Below are 5,657 nucleotides of genomic sequence, written 5' to 3'. Positions count from 1 at the left end.
AACGATTTTCAAAATAGGATTCTGCGAATGGGCCCTACACCAGTTAGAGATTGCTCAATAATTCTTCGATTATGTATTGTTTACAGCCGAGTCATCTTTTACAAATCATGGACAGTTAAATACACACAATGTGCATTATTGGGCAGTTGACAATCCACATTGGCTTCGACAAGTATAACAGCAACATCCATGGTGTGTAAATGTCTGGTGTGGTATTATTGAAAATCGCGTTATTGGTCCATTTTTTTTAGAAGAAAATTTAAATGGACAAAAATATGCAAATTTTTTAAGAGTTACAAATATTATTAGACAAAATTTCATAGAACCACATATTAGAATATGATTACAGCAAGATGGTTGTCCAACACGTAATACACTTATCGCACGTAGTGTGCTTAACAGAATGTTTCCCGATCGCTGGATTGGGGGTGGTGGATGAATTTGTTGGGCGGCTCGGTCGCCAGATCTTACGCCACTTGAATTTTTTCTATGGGGATACTTAAAAAGTCGAGTTTATTGTAATATTCCCACAATACCGGGAAACATGCAAGAAAGAATTCGACGTTTACGTATCGACATCAATTAGAATCACTCGAAACAATCATTTATTTATCGCATATAAAAATGTATGGAAGTTAATGGCAATCATTTTGACATCTTCCGAACTAAAGTAAATAAATATCTTTATTGAAAATACTTAAGTATGTTAACTCATCTTTATCCTATATGTGATTTTTTTATGTCCAAGGTCATCTCAAGGACAACATATCATATGGTTGAATTTGTTTTTTTATGAGTTACATTACCACATTAATAAAAATATACTATTTTATTTAAAAAAATCGCAATAATCTTGAAATCTCAAAACCTATAAACCTATCTTCAGAAAAATTTTTTGCTTATTACGTATCCCTTCCAATCGAACAACTTTTCCCTGTAGTATTTTCCCGTATCATGAAAAACAACGGAGATATTTTAAATAATAAGTTAGAAGAAACACTATATATATGTATATACATATATATACATATAGTATATATATGTAATTTACATTGCATTATTTAAGCATTAAAGATCTAGGTTCGACCGGTATATAGTATAGGCTTCTCGATTGTGTTTCTCATATTTACAATCTAAAATCATTAATATTCTTATTGTAAATATAAATTTCATGTAAATACAAAAAAAAAGTAGAAGAAATGGATAAAAATTTCTACGTTCTGTGCTTAATAATAAAGAAATGCATACGCATATAAAGAAATGATCACTTCCGCTGTCGTCACGACACGCTGCAATGATTTTACGTGTATCGCGTGATTCGGCTTTTTCTTCGTGCATTGCAATTAAAATGTAATAAAGCTCTCATCGTGTACGCTTCGAATCTGATTGAATATGTTATAATCGCGAGTTGCAATTGCTATATATATCAATAATGTCATTTGCTTTACATATTTTTCGATGCAATAAGAAGATTCGTCTGCGAGCGATATTCTGCCTCGTAACGAATAATGGTCAATTAGTAGTTAGATTTCAATAATAAAGTCTCTGACGAATTTCTAATCACCCTTCCACAGACGTTTATTCAAAATATAATCTTTTTTCCGTTTTGCAGATATTTCCAAAATGTGATATCATTTGGAGGATAAGAGCCAGCGACTAAGAACGAACCCGTAGTTCATCAATCTCACTATATAAATTAAGGAAACTTTAACACATATTAATATAGATTAATTTTAATAACTAATCATTAAGCTAAAAAGTTTTAATTCGTTTTGAACTTCTACCTCTGAAAATGAGTTCGTATAGAACCGGCAATTTCGAAAAGTTAGAGAATCACTATATTGTAGGATCTGCAATACCTTCCATGAAGAAAAAATTATCGATAATTTCACGAAAACATGCGAATATTCCTCAACCGACGAATAACTGCGCGTGGTACTGCTTCTTCGTGATAAATGACACGAATATCTCAGCGTCACTTTCGTATACTTTTCCCCCGGGCACCGGGAACGACTTATTTATGACTGCTGTGCCGATAATTCGTCATGCTATGTCGTTGCACAGGCCACGAGCACAATTAAACGCAATTTCGCTCGTGTGCACCTGCAAGCTCAGCAGTTGCAAGCGCAATCGTTGTCGCGCCCGGAACTGCAAGCTGCACTCTCGGGCGTTCGACGTTCGCGGTGCGGAACTTTCGGGGCACGATTTAACGATTTTGCCGGCAAAACGCCGCCGTGCGCTATTGCAATTACACCCGGAACTGCACGGACGATGCGACGCGCTGCGCTCCCCGATTGTAACGGCAACGGTGTGATCGCCACTTTTCGAATTATTACGTGCCCGCTTTCGAAATACTCGCGACACGTGCGCTCGTTGCGCGTGGAACACGTGCGACCTACTACTACCATCGACTGATGGAGGCGAATATTTCGTATCCCTCGGTTTCTATAACAGCTATGCTGGCATCCAAGACATAACAAATCTTCCACCGTTTCATTATAAATACCAGATCAGGCAGTGTTTCAATTGTAATTTTGTCGATAGATTTTTTAAAGGGTCTAGCGGAATAAGTGTATGATAAAATTTCTCCAAAGTTAAAAAACGCATTTGTAATAATATGATATTCACTATGGTAGAATATATGCAATGATATTCACTATGATAGACTATATAACATTCACTGTGATAGATACTTATCTTTCATTTGCTTCTTGTTTCATTTCGTTATATGTAATCAGGGCTAGGTATGTATTTGAAATACTTTTATTTGAGAAAAAGAATTTGCAAGACAATTGTATTTTGTATTTTCTATTTTAGCGGAGCATATGAAAGTATTACGTATTTTGTATTTACAATTGACGGATTGAAAGTTTTTTGTAATTCAAATAATAAGATTGATTGTTAATCTTACAAAGCTCAAGAGATAAGGAGAGGAATTTTTAAATGCGTATTATATTATACTCAAAATCTATTCTCTCTCGCCTCATAGCAAACAAGTTTAAAATCAGAGCAAAATGTATGAAAAATAGTCTACCAAATCAATTTAACATAAGAAACATGATATTTTGTCGACTAATAAATTGTCTATAAATATCTATTTATACATTTTTTTAAATGCATCATATTATTCAAAAACTTTACTCTCCTCTTATAACCCTTTCCAGCACACATTTTTCTATCCAACAGATTTCCCTAAAAATTTGTATCCGGGGATTTTTCGGTATCTACACACAGAGAGAATTTTGTTTTAACATTTATCCCGAATATATGGCAGTTGTAGTACAATACAATATTTTACCATGCACTTCAGTAAAATTAATCAAACTTATTTTGTACTTTATTATATTGTAGTTTTATTAATGAATGAGAGAGATTTACATTAAAATTCTTGGAAATACAATGTTGTTTCACGACTATCATATTTTTAGGGTAAACTCTAAGAAAAAAATCTCTCCGTATAGGATTTATTTTGAATTGCGATATGCTTATTTGGAATTGAATTTTCGAAACTCTAAATGATAGATACAATGTATAAATTAGAAAATTGCAAAATTCCTGTAATTCTTCCGGAAATGAGTATTTAGGAGTTTCATATATCGTTGGATACGATTGTCAAGTTGATTAACTATTGACATTTGGATCATAAATACCAATTCTTCTATAGTGGAAAATACAAAGAAAAATTTATCAAAATTGATGAATTGATGCGTTATGTACACTAAAATGGATGAAAAGTGGCGAATATACTTGTCACTATGCTGAAAAGGGATAAATTTGGCAAATTTGAGCAGCGCAAAAAGTTTCCCTAAGACTAATATTTGACATAAAAAAAATAAAATTTTATTGATCGGTGTAATTTAATGGATAGAAATTACATAGATGTCTGAAAATATATGATATTTATTGTTTTGTTTGTGCTATAGACCTGTGAACATGTCGGAGAATAAGGTGCATTTTCGGCACATTTTGCTTTATTACTTCAAGAAAGGCAAGCAAGCTGCCCACTGAAAGATATGCGGCGTATACGGGGACGATGCCTTAACAGAACGTGCCGCTCAGAAATGGTTTGCCAAATTTCGTTCCGGAGATACGAGTCTTGAAGATGGATCCCGCAGCGATCGGCCCACCGAGGTTGATTCGAATGATATCAAGGCACTGGTTGAGCAAGACCGGACGCTAAAGGTGCGAGAGATTGCGGAGACACTTAAAATAGGTTATGGAACCGTACAAAGGCATTTGCAACAGCTTGGCTACGTGTCCCGCCTCGATGTTTGGGTGCCGCACAAGCTGACCGAGGAGAACCTGGCCAACCGCATATCCATCTGCAATTCACTTCTGAAGCGGCACGAAAGCGACCCGTTTCTCAAACGAATAGTGACTGGCGACGAAAAGTGGATCATCTATGACAACATAGTGCGCAAGAGATCGTGGGGAACCGCTGGCGAGCCGCCGAATGCCACCCCGAAGGCCGGCCTGCATCCGAAGAAGATTTTGCTATCCATATGGTGGGATCATCGTGGTGTGCTGTTTTACGAGCTGCTTCCTCAGGGAAAAACGATCGATTCGAAGATCTACTGCACGCAGCTAACGAAATTGAATCAAGCATTGCGACAGAAACGTCCAGAACTGATCAATCGCAAAGGTGTCATATTCCACCATGACAACGCCAGACCCCACACCGCAATAATCACTCAGCAAAAATTAGTGCAACTTGGCTGGGATGTTTTGCCTCACCCACCGTATTCACCAGACCTTGCGCCATCCGACTATCACTTGTTCCGGTCCCTGCAAAACTCCCTCAACGGGAAATCGTTCGCTGATCAGACAGCTGTGAAAACGTACCTCGACCGGTTTTTCGCCTCTAAGCCCCAGACCTTCTATGAGAGCGGAATAATGAAATTGTTGGAAAGATGGCAAGAGGTCATCAACAAAAACGGAGAATATATTATTGATTAAAATTCATCCTTTGTATGAAAAAAACTTGTTTCATTTTAGCCTTCAAAAACCGAACGAATATATGGATCCACCCAATATTTAAAACTTTTCTTCTACTTTTTGTTTCATTCCGTTGCATTTAACCGATTGTGAGATATAAACTACTTTAATTTTTTAAACTTACCCCCGTAAAAAGAAGACCATAATGGGGAGATTTAGAAAGTTGGGGAATCACAGCGTATTAATCGTGTAAGATACTTTTAGACGATTGTTTCGTTAAATTACACTAGTCTGCGAATTTACACTTTAGAGTTATTACCTGAACGAACTTAATTGTAATTTTTTCTATCTGTTAAATGTTGAATATAAATCCGTTTTTCAAATTTGATTATCATTTCATAATTTTCATAAAATTGTTGGGGATTTTTGTATTCTATAATTCTTTAACACTTTAACACTTTTCATGTTCCAAAAATCCTTGATGTGGAATGATATCGTTACGCGAAATAACGCAATTAGATCACTATTCGATTCTAAGCATACGAGTATTTTAATTTGATTGTCACCTAGAATTTGTATATGCAAATATACGTATGTCATATAACCTCATAATTGCGGCGTTATTTTATCCATGAAAAGCAGACGCTTTAATTACTTATTTGACGGAATAAAAATCATAATAATTAACAATGCATACAAATAAATACACATTCGTGCGGAGG

At 35.5% G+C, this 5,657-nt stretch overlaps 1 pseudogene; it reads left to right on the top strand.

Annotated features, from left to right (window-relative positions):
* The first annotated feature begins 3,933 nt into the window (after positions 1-3,933).
* LOC108748531 lies at positions 3,934-5,002 on the top strand (annotated as a pseudogene).
* The last annotated feature ends 655 nt before the right edge of the window (positions 5,003-5,657 follow it).

The sequence above is a fragment of the Trachymyrmex septentrionalis genome, unplaced genomic scaffold (genome assembly GCF_001594115.1).
Source record: "Trachymyrmex septentrionalis isolate Tsep2-gDNA-1 unplaced genomic scaffold, Tsep1.0 scaffold23, whole genome shotgun sequence".
In the NCBI taxonomy this organism is placed as follows: domain Eukaryota; kingdom Metazoa; phylum Arthropoda; class Insecta; order Hymenoptera; family Formicidae; genus Trachymyrmex; species Trachymyrmex septentrionalis.
The sequence above is the reverse complement of the archived record's forward strand: the minus strand, read 5'-3'. Positions and strand labels throughout refer to the sequence as shown.